General features: G+C 34.2%; 1 pseudogene; it reads right to left on the bottom strand.

Annotated features, from left to right (window-relative positions):
* The window catches only part of LOC114030056, a 112,797-nt pseudogene that overhangs the window by 96,057 nt on the left and 4,119 nt on the right, over positions 1–12,621 (bottom strand).

Below are 12,621 nucleotides of genomic sequence, written 5' to 3'. Positions count from 1 at the left end.
ACAGTTTGACTGGAGTGTGTAAAGGAGAATAATATTCAATAAGCCTGGAAATGTAGTCTGGAGCTAGATTGTGTAGGTCTCTTTTTAAATATTTTTTGATATATTTTGTTCTTATATAGCTACCAAAATATCATACCTTGAAACAAAAAATAAAATGAAACATATTAAAAAAACTGCCTACAAAAATAAATACATCAAACGAATATGACCGTATGTGCGATGTTCCACACCCATAGTCCTCCATCTTTGCAAAGTAGAGTGGGAGGTGTATTTTCCCATCTGTTTTTCAGAGACAAGCTTTGCTATTTTAATTATACATCATCTATTTTTTCTTTTTGTTCTTTCTATTTACATTGTTGTGGTCATTGTGTATATTTTCTTATTCTTTCTAAAACTTCTTCTCAGGACTTGGCCTTCTGGTGTCAAGAAGAATGAATCAAATTCCTCTTTCACATAATAGCCCTGCAAGAACTTGAAGACAGCTACGCCTTTCTAACCCTTTTCTTTTAGAGGCTACATATCCCCACTGTATCTGTTGATTCATTTATGTAATTGTCTCAAGGCCCTTCACCACCATGATTGTTCTTCTTTATAAGCACTACAGCATGTCTATATCTTTCCCAAAATGTGGCACCTAGAAGTGAACAAAATGATCTAGACATGGTCTGTTCAGGCACTATTTCTTGCCATACTATAGAAAGGCTAAATGTTGCTTTAATCTATTTATGTTTTTTGACTGAGGAGAGATTTATGCAACCACTTTAGGCTGGTGTCAGGATTTCAAATATTCAACTGTACATACATAAGTACATAGATGTATATATATATATATATTTACATGTTCACACAAGGTATATATTCAAAGATACATATATACAGACATGTACATACAGGTACACAAATAGGTATGTGTAAGTATATGTATATGTGTGTACATATCCTATCATGCTTAACTATTGCTAATAAAATCTGTTCTGAAATATATAATCAACCTTCTAATAGAGCTTACTTCATGTAAATGATTTGTTTTCATGTCCCTTACAGTTAAATGTGGTCTGACCATCACTGATAGATTCCTTACCTATAACCCTCAAATTGGGACTTGGTATTTTTTAATATTATCATATACCTAAGTGGATTTCTATTCTCATTGGTGGGATAAGGGTGCTTCCTCCAAGCCGTGAAGATTGCTAACCATTCAGCCTTTTATCTTGGTCAATTCTTGGTCAAGTCTTCTATATTATGTACTGCATTGGAGGCATTTCTCTAAGGTTTTTATTTCATACCTTAGTGTAAATTAGCTTATCACTTTAGTTTCTTCTCTGGTTGGAGGGACCCAAGTTTCATAATATTATTGGACAGGGTAAGAGGACACAGTAGAAAAAAAAGTACAAAAGTGAAGGAAAAGGTCCAGAAAGGGTACAGGCAGGTTGAAGGCAAATTTAGCTTATTTCACTGTTTTCTTAGATGAACTATAGGCAGCCCTATCTTAAGAGTAGATTTTGTTGCTGAATATCTTTGATTCCTGGGATCTAGTTTGTCATATCTCTTCACTGAATGGCAAAGAGTTAAGAATTAACAATAAGCATCAGCATCAGCAAGGGGAGACTATTGAGTGTTGTTCATATCTTGGGGGAAAGAATTGAAACACAAAGATTGGCAGTTGAGATGAAAAAGAAGTATGGTACTAGGTTAAGATCAAAAGCAAGACTCATAGAGGACAACATCAAACCAGAAGTTATTACACATTTAAAAAGTGGAATCGAATGTTAGAGTCGGCAGTCATGAGAAAGCTAAAGTGAATATAGAGAGCCAAGACCAATCTGGGTCACACCAAAGGAATAATTTAAGTGTAATATTTCAGGTTGATTGATCACAAGAAAATGAATGAAAATTTGGGTGCATGGATGGGATCTGTAACAACTTCTTTGTTATCTGGCTATTCCTTCTTGATCCTTAAGGCCTCATTCAGTCAGACTCTGGGACATGGACATAGCTTCATAGACAGGCCAGCACTGACTTCTGTACCTATTCCAGGCAATTGAAATATATGCTGGTTTAATTAACTTAGCAGACTAGGTACTTGCTTAAGAGGTTAGCCAGGACATTGGTATGCCATATATTTCCAGGACTAATTTCATCACTCAATCTAGTGTTTATTTCATGCTTAATATGTGTAAGGCACTGTGTTGGATGCTACTGGAGTTGGGTGGGGGCAATGTGTGAAATAACATCTACATAATGGTTCCCACATTCAAACTACTTACAGTCCACTTGAGGAGATGAGGTACTTACAAACATGAAACAAAACAAAGAACAACAATAATTAAAAACTCAAGACATCATAAAATAATTGATGGAGGAATACTAGAGATAAGAAGTAGTACCAGGAAGCCCTTAGGATGTTTGTCCTGGACTTGTGGATATCAGGGTGATATTCCATCAGTTTAAGTGGCCACTTTTCTTATGTAAGCACCCTTTTTAATTTTTTCTGTTTGGCCCCAAGGCAGACCTAGGAAGAATGGATAGAAGTCCATAGGATTGCTGATTTCAGCCTCATTTAAGAAATTCTTAAAAATTAGACATATGCCAAACTAGAATGGGTTGATTGTGAGGAAATAAGTTTGTCTTCATTGGAAAGGGTCAGGCACAGGCTACACAGCCAATTGTTAGGGAATTTGAAGTTGATATGTGGTGGGGAAGGGTGGAAGGGGTAGATAAGATGGCCCTTTAGGTCTCTTTCAGTTTTAAGATTTTATAACTCTAAGCAAGAATGAGTGATAATTATATCCCTGTTCTACAGATAGCAAATTATTTTCCTACTGGTATAAACCAATCACACTGAAAGAGGAACTTAAGACAGTAAAGACTAAGAATGTCTTTAAGAGAGTATTCAGGATATTAGACTCATGGAGTGAGGAAATGATACCAAGGATAATTTTTCTTCCCTATGTTGTTAATTTACTAAAAGGATGTTCTGACATTGCTACATCAAACTTTAGCATAATGTTATGAATTTGCAATTTGTGTTTTTTTCCAAATGTTTTGGAGTCAGATTCCCCAATAAGACCAATGGAAAACAAATAAATACAAAGAAAAAATCATTTAATAATATTTTCAAAAAAATATGTACTCTATCTTTCAGCCTAGAAGACAAAAGTTCTCCATGTTCATAAAATAGGGGACTATGCATAGTCACTTTCTATCTCTGTGTCAGGGCCCTAATATACAGGCACTTTCTACTTTTCTGACAGACTGCTTTAACTATCTGGAATACTGTCAGATACCTACAGCCAGAGGGAAAAGAATAGATAGTGAATTCATGCTTGTAATCAGTCTCGAAGGGAAATCTGTTAGGCAAAGAGGGTATAATAAATGTTTTGATTCATAGGAGGAAACAACATACTAGGTCAAGCTAGAGTTGATGGGTGTAAGTTGCAGTGGTAGAGTTTATATTTATAGTCCAAAGGTACATGATAGGATGTGTCAGGGAACCAGGCCAATAGGGAACAAAATTATTTCTCTTGTAATTTTTCTTCCCAATGCAATGGTTTCTTTTTCATCTATGGCATGTGAATGATGTTATCTTTGTTATTTCTTATGTTAACACCATCAATTTACCATGCAATGCCTCTGTAGAGTTCAAGGACATGGCTTGAGGTGATGGGATAATTTGGGGGAATGTCTCTACCAATTGCAGGGTATTTATGTTGTGAGCCAATTCTCTTGAATTCTTCTTGTGATAACCTTCACTAGGTAATGAAGACAATTTCATTGCATATTAGAATATAGGACTGATTGAATTTTGTATTCCTCTGGCATATTTTATGGTTCTGAAGAATAAACAAGTATTCAGAATATTGTGGTTTAGGATAGAAGTGACTAAAAAAAAAACTAGTGGAAAACAGTAAATGCACAATGATGAGGATAAACCTAGTCCGTAAGAAGTCTTCCATTTGCCATAAAAACCTGATGATACATAGATTTTGGGAGTCCAGGCATACATGATTACCTATGCCAAAGGTTAATTCTTTCTCCCACTGGGATCAAAGGTGATCAAGGTGTATGGTCTGAAATTAATTCACTCCAAATCTAAACTCCTGTTCTGTATTATTAAATACTAGAGAAACTCTTTCTCCATAAGCTTTCATTTCTTTCTTTGTCTCAATTGGTTTCATAGGTTTAGGCAAACATAAATATTACTGGCTTTGTAACTTATTAATAACAATAAATGAAAATATATAAATTAATATTTCAGACATGTATCAAGTCTAAGAATGGTCATAACCAGAGGCACTTCCAAGCAACTGCTGACTCTCTCATCACTATGAAACAACAGTGCAATAATTCAGTTTTCTCAAGATAGTACTTAAAATCTCTCAGGTATTCTCCTTAGGGTCTTTTTCATAGATTGTCTACTCCACAGAATAAGAGTTATACTCTGTTATCTCAAATATATTTCTCCAGACTGTCTCAAAAGTGACAGTTAACACAAAGTCTCTCAGAAAAGCATTCTTTGGTATCAGTTATCTATACAATACTCTTCAGGAAAACACTGCTTAGTACTTTTCCTGTACTTCACACAGACTTTGTCTTCTATGATGATAATCTCAAAATGATAGCTGTCACTTCTGATTCTAATTTTTCTTTTTTCAAAAAATAAGTTGTTATCTATATTTGCTGTTTATTACATCATCATAATTATCTCAAGCATCACAATTATCCCAGAAAGCCATCCTATTTAACAAATTTTATTTTTCACAGAGGAAAAGACAATCAGCCAAATGATCAAAATATTGAAAAAGTCTAAAAATGTGTGCAATGTGTAAAACCTGTGGACCATCTACCTCCATGAACAGATGGATTAGTGGTCTCCTCTCATATCTCTTTAAGTATTGTTTGATCTTTATAATGTTGTTATACTTACTTTTAATATTTTGCATGTGGTTCCTTCCATTTATATTTTTATAGTTACTGTGTATATTATTTTCATGGCTCTGCTCATTTAACTCTACATCATTTTATGCAGATCTTCCCATGCTGTTTTGTATTCACCATACACACTATTTCTTACAGAGCAGTAATACTGCATTTTATTCATTACCACAATCTATTTAGCCATCTCTCAATTGATGGTCATTTGCTTCCCCCTCCCAATTCTTAGCTATCACTAAAAATTATTTATATGAGGACTTTCTTTTTATTAATGTCTTCCAAGGGAGTGTTAGCCCAATAACAGAGTCTTTGCTTCAAAGGATATGGGCATTTTAGTCATTTTATTTGCTTAATTCCATAATGATTTCCAGAATGGTTGCAACATTTCAGAGTTCCACCAATAATGTATTAGTGTGCCTGCCATTCCACAACTTCTTAACATTGATTATAACTGAGTTTTTTGGGTCATTTTTTGCCAGTTTTCAGGGCTTGAGGCAAAACCTCAAGATTATTTTCATTTGTATTTCTTTTATTATTGGTGATCTGGAGCATTCTCTCATACGGTTGTGAATATTTTGCAGTTTTTCTTTTGAGACCTGATTGTATCCTCTTACCACTTTTCTATTGGGGAATGGCTATTAATTACACACACACACACACACACACACACACACACAATTGTTTATGTATCTTGGCTATTAAACCCTTATCATATAAATTTGGTACAAAGGGTCTTTTTCCCATTTGTTTGAAGTCTGGAGGTAACCTTCTCATGCTAATTGTGTTATTTTTTTTCTCTGTAAAAGCTTTTCAGTTTCATATAATCAAAATTGTCTATTTTATCTTTTGTAATTGCCTCTATCTCTTGTTTGGCTGGGAATGAATCAATTACCCAAAGCTGTGATAGATATATATTATCTGTTTCTCCTCTAATTAAAAAAAATATTCTCTAATATTAAAGGTACATATCCATTTAGAATGTATGTATTTCTTTTTTAATCTTTATATTAAAATCTTTAATATTAAGGTTATATATCCACTTATAATATATTGTGGAATGTTGTGTAAGGTGTTGAGCTAAGTTTAATTTCTGCCAGACTGCTTTCAAATTTTCCAGTTGTTTTTACAAATAAGGTTTTTCTCCCCCTAGGTAATTTGTGTTTTCCACTTTATCAAACACTAGGTTATTGTATTCTATTATTTCTGATTCTTCATTGTCTAGTTGTTTCTATTGATATCTCTCTGTTTTATAGGCAGTACCAGATGATTTTGGTGACTTCTGTTGTATGATATAGCTTGAGATCTAGATGTACTATTTCTCCTTCATCCCTACTTCTTTTCATTATTATGTAAATATGTTGTTTTTACAAATGAATTTTGTTGTCATTTTATACAGTTCTTTAAAATATCTCTTTGGTCATTTTATTCGTACAACACTATATAATTCCATCTATACAAGAGCATAATAATGACTAACATTTATACTACCTCTTATGGTTTATAATATAATCTTTTTATTTTATTTCACTTAATTCTCACAACAATTCTGTGATGTGGTGCTATCATTATCCCTATTTCACAGAGGGGAAACCTGTCTCACAATCAGAACTGTACAGAAGTAAAATATGCTGCCTTGGAAAGTAGTGTGTTTACCCTCTCTACAGATCTTAAAGAAAAAGTCTGGACTAGCTGCTTTCTGATATCCTCTCCAACTTGGAGCTTCTTTGACTTGGCTCTTGTTGCTAATGCCTATTGAGATGCATAAGAAACATATGGTTCTGACACCATAGTAACCAGAGTGGAAGAGGGGGTGATAAGTCCTTCAACTAAACCTGGGTTATGGAGCCCAGACTGTATTCAAGCCAATTCTCCTCAAATGAGTTAACTTAAAATTTTCATATAGTAAAGGAGGTAATAAGAATGAAATGAATGTGAGCCTAGCAAGTAAAATGTCTCTGCATAATACATTTTTTTTTTTGTTAGGGAAGAAGGGTTGCACGGGGAACTTCCTCCTAGTCTGCCTTCAAACTCAGAAAGAGAAATCCCAAACTCCAGTAATGATGATTCAAAATGTTCTTAATGATTCTTGATAGAGAGCAAAGGCAGTGGCATGTACTCTATCAAATTTATTACCTATTTGAGTGAACAAGGAAAAGCATTGATTAGTGTGTGAGTAATTTTCTGTTAATTGAAATACGTAGGAGGCAAGCTCATTAGTATTGGCAACAATACTTTCCCCTTTGTAAGGATGTCCCTGGCTAAAGAGAATTCAACTAGACTTTGCCATTGGGCTGTGAGTTTCCATCCAGATTCTTCACACCTCATCATTTTATGTGGGATAATTATTTCCAGTGGGAAGGATTCCATTCATGACAAAAGAGAAGAGAGATGGAACAGTTATAGTGAAGGAAGCTGTCCCAGATGACATTAGTGAGGCAATAAGAAGACATAACTACCCATATTCTCTGGGATATTGTTAATGATTATAACTTTGTGTCCATGCAGTGATATAGCCCTGGGTTACTACTGGCAAGTCTGATATTTCTCTGAAGGCAAATTAAAGGAGGAGAGAAGTGTAATGAATTGGTATGTCCTTGAAAAGGATGGGCATAGCAAAGGATCACATTTTTGGTAATTTCATTCTTCCTTGAGGGAGAAGAAATTTCTTATGCATTAATAACAGTTTCTACATTAGAGTTACAGGGATTATAGCATACACACACATCAGTAAAGGAGCTTTAGCTGGAGCCTTAGGATGCAGATGTATGAGATGATGTGGTAATGCATGAGATTGCCCAGTCCTCATGACCCATGTCTTTCTAAGGATCAAATAAAATTGGTCATGGATTCTTCATCGTTCTTTCTGACTGAGTCCTATGTCCACCCTCTTAAGTAATTAAATGAGTGTTATCTGTCTATCTTACTCAGGGTTACCAACGGATAGAGCACCCTCATTTTCCGGAACAGTAACATTTGTTCTTTGCTGTCATTGAGGTTTTTGAGAAGGTAGTCTGTTCTCCTTTGGCAACATTGCTTCATTTCATATGATTGCCCCATCTTCACTACTTGATAAAATCTGTTTTCTCAAAATCACCAATGATCTCTTCATTTCTAAATCAGATTATCTTTCCTCAGTCCTTATCCTTTCAGCATTTGAACATGTTGACCACTGCCTTCTAGAAATTCTCTTTTTCCTGAGTTTTTGTGTTGCTATTCACTCTTAACTACTTGACTCACCTATCCTTTGTAATTTTTTTTTGCAGGATTAAAATCTATGGACACAGACCTGTTTGTTTAGATTTACTTTAGGTTTCTGTCTTGGACTCTTTTCTCTCTCTCCACTTTTTCTCTCTTTTAGTGATATCATCAGCTCCCATTGGTTCAATTATCTTCTCTATATAAATGAATTCCAAATCACTATAATGCTGAACTCATCTCATATAGTAGCACTTAGGAGACATGTAATAAATATTTTTGATTGATTTTTCAATCACCATGGAAAATTTCTTATATGACATAGACATAAATCACATAGAAAAAAAGTTTGAATTAGCTATGTTTCGTAACATAAGGGGGGAATAATGATATTAATGATATCACAGATAAATCTACTGAACTAATGAATTATAAGACATTATATCTTTATTTCAAATTTAGAAATCCTTTTTATTCTTTATATACACATACATATATAAGCCTATATATGTATATATATTTTGGATCTAGACTCTGTCCTTCTGTGGTTACCTAGTCTCCCAAGATTTGGGGAACCTGTAGTTTTAAAAGCATTTAATCTAAACTGTCATCAGATTGTTAACAATGTGGACCTGTATTGAACCAAGTATAAATTTTGAGGGAACTCCATTAGAAACTGCCATTCATGTGTAGGTCAACTAATTTCAATAAATTTCAACATGGTTTAATGAATATTTATTGAACACCACTACATTCAAGGCATGGAACATAATTTTACACATATGTGCAACATTTTGATGATAGTAACATCTACATGCATCAAAGCCATCCTTAGTGAATGAATGAATGAATGAATGAATGAATGAATGAAAAGAGAAAGAATCAGGCTTTTCACAAGCAATATTCTATAGCAAATCGCATCTTTTTAAAAGAAGTTTTATTGATATCCTTACAAATACTAGAGCCACTTCTTTATATGCCACCTCACTCCCACTAAATACTTCATTTCAGTGAAGAAAAACAGTTAATCAAAATCAGCACAGTGATTATGTCTGATATCCCATATCCACAGTCCTACATCTCCCTCCTGGATATGATATGATTCATCATATGTTTTCCTATTGGAATGACATAAATCATATTTCACCAGAATTTGGTTATCTTTTAATGTTGTTATAATTTCCATTCCTATATTTATTATGATTATCATTTTCCTTATTCCAACAGACCACATATTCATAGTCACATGACTGATAGAAAATTATAGAAAATCCAAGAACCCATTGTGACTAATTAAAAAAGCATTTGATAGTAAGGCAGAATGTTACCTTTAAGACTCTTTTCCAACAAGGTATTTCTGTGCTTATTTCAAAAGCCTATGTTTCCTTGGAAGATGTTATAATAGAGATGATTTAAAAAAAACATTCTTTCCCCTATTTCACTGCAAATTTCCTAGAAACAACTATTTATGTAAGTTGCTTATATTTCCTAACCTTTCAATCATTCTTAACCCCTTGAAATCTGGCATCTGACCCTATCATTTAACTGAAACTATTCTCTCTTAGGTTACCAACGATTTCCTATCAGTTAAATCCAATAGTCTTTTTTTCCCCTTGACTTTCTTAGACTTTTTACAATATATGCTATTCTCTGCTTCTTGACATTCTCTCCTCTCTGGGTTTTCATGACAATGCTTTCTTCTGTTTCTTCTCCTACCTGTCTGACATTCCATCTTAGTCTCCTTTGTAGTATTATCTCTATTCATGAGTATACACTGGGCATTCTTCTCTTTTTTAAATGCAGTTTCCTTTTCTTAGTGTTCTCATGGGATTAATTGTCATATCTATGTAGATGACTACAAAATCTACATATCAAGCCCTCATATATCTTGTGAGTTTTAGTCTATCATCATCAACTGCCTAGTAGACATTTCTATGTGTATGTTCAGTTAGTACCTTTAACCCAACATGTCCAAAACATAACTAATTATCTTCTTCCCAAATTCTACTTCTTTCCTAACTTCCACATTTCTGTCAATAACCTTACAATTTTTCCAGGTACCCAGATTCACAACTCATTACCAAACATTTCTCAGTTCTACTTGAGCAACATCTGTCAGTCATCCTCTTCTCTTTTTCACTCATGCAACCATCACCACAGATCAGACCCTCATCTTCTACTTCTTGCTGATTCCAGTAGCTTCCAAATCTTCTTTCTTCTCTCTAGCCCTCTCTTTTACAATCTGTCATTTTCACAATTGAAAATAGATATTTTTAAAGCTCAAGTCTAATCATGCTGCTCCCTGTACACAATATTTTACTTCTTTCTTCATGTCTTTGCAAGGGATATTCTATTTTGGTAATGCTCTTTCTTTACTTCTGTCTTGTAGAATCTTTAGCATATTAACAACACAACTCAGATTTAAACTATTGGAAACCTTTCTTCTCTCTAGTTTTTAGTTCTCTCCCTTATCCCCAAACTTTATAATTTTCTAGTATATAATATGCATATGATTTTCTGTGTACATGTAATTGTTCCCTGTTTTGTTCTTGTCTTGAATCTCTAGGGTATAACACAGTGTTTGACATACAATTAGCACTCAGTAAATGTTTTTTTAATTAATCTGAAGGATCAGCAATATGTCCCTACCAAATATTGCTTGCCTTTCTTTTTCAACTAGTTCTTACTAGTTTTCTCCACATTATTTCTTTGCCCCAGTTCAGGTATTTCCTCACAGGACTATATGGTTTTAACGTACAGTGCTATTCTAAAACCTTTTAAAAATAAGATATTCTGTTACTTTTAAATGAAATGTAGTTTTCCATTTCTGGTTTCCAGCTATAAGTCCAGTACCACCAAATCTCAGCAATAGTCATGTGGTGCTATTTCACTCTTTATGTTACTTATGCTCTGCATTTGCTTATAGAGATATTGGATTGGAGGAAGTAGAAAGAATGTTTATCAGATTCCCCTATTATGTAGGCTAGAATAGTTCTTTTCTTTAAATGTTATTGAAATTATCCTTGAAACTTGATTGCCTCAGAGTCTAAAGGCTTGGGCCATTGATTTATTTTCTGGGTCATGTAAGTACAAAATATTTAGGGCATAAGGAGCTCCAGATCTTCCTTCAGGCTTCTTTCTGGCATACTGACAGCATGATCAACACTAGTTTATGTAAGAGATGATAAGATATATCAAGAATGTATTCTTACTGAATATCCTTTCCCTGCTCTGAATGTCCTTTTTTTTGCTATGGTTAAGTAATTCTCTTTTTGTTAATTATTAGATGTTCCATAAGTATCCCATTTCATTCTATTCTTGAACCTATCATACCATACTACTGCGGTCTAGTGCAGAAGCTCTAAGTAGACCTCTTCCTGGATGTTTCTTAATGATCCTCTCTATTGATATTCTTCCTCCAATAATATACTTTCTATTCTCTATGATATATAACTCACAAATATCTGAGCTACTTTTCCCTTTAAAACTTTCTTGATCAGGCCTGCAAGATGATAGAAAAATCACAGTCCTTAGGTGCACCCTATACATGATCCAGGGCCTATATTTCTAAATCTTAAACCATGGTCCCATTTTAATCCCAAATCCCAAATTTAGGGAAAAATATGGTGCCATTTGCAATCTCAAAAATAGGATAATCCAAATCTCATGTTCATGTACCATTTACTTAGCTATTCACTTACCCAAATCTATTTCTTTTTTGAAGCCCTTTACTTCAACTAGCATTCTGGCTGAAAACACTACCTAAATGCTGAAGCCTTTCAGTTTCTTTGCTAGTTTCTTACAAATCAGAGTATTATTTTCTCACTTGCTTTGGGTAATATACTTTGCCACCACATCACCAGAAGTAAGTAAAGGTTGTTGGGCTTTATATTTTTAGAGAACTGCCATTACACTTCAGATAAATGTCTTATATAACAAACCTCTATGACTCATGTAAGACTTAAAAATGGACATCTCAGTATTGCTCAGAAGGGGGTCACTGTATACTAGTCCTCCTGTCTTCTTTTGACTGGTACTAAGTGACCTCTCTCCTGAGGGCACTTGTGGATCTCCAGAATCAATTCTTAGAGGACAAGGAGTTACTTCCTTCCCAGATGATCTAGTTTCATCCTCTACAAGAAGTTCATGCATCCAAATGTAACATGCTCTTTCTTTCCCCTTTCCTTTTTTGATTAACAGCTTTGTAATGTAGCATGCTATGGTATGGGGCAGCTAGGTGGCACAGTAGATAGAGTGCTGGTCCTGGAGTGAGACCAGAGTTCAAATCCAGCCTCAGATACATACTATATGTTTGACCCTGGGCAAGTCATCTAACCTTGTTTGCCTTAATTTCCTCATCTTTAAAATGAGATGGAGAAGAAAATGTCAAAATGCTCCAATATCTCTTACAAAAAAAGCTCAAAAAGGAGTCATAAAAAGTTGGACATGACTGAAATGACTAAACATCATCAAATGGTGAATAAAGCAGTA

This window comes from Vombatus ursinus, unplaced genomic scaffold (assembly GCF_900497805.2).
Source record: "Vombatus ursinus unplaced genomic scaffold, bare-nosed wombat genome assembly UNPS02014945.1, whole genome shotgun sequence".
Classification (NCBI taxonomy): Eukaryota; Metazoa; Chordata; class Mammalia; order Diprotodontia; family Vombatidae; genus Vombatus; species Vombatus ursinus.
Note: the sequence above shows the minus strand (reverse complement) of the source record. Positions and strands in the feature narration are given on the sequence as shown.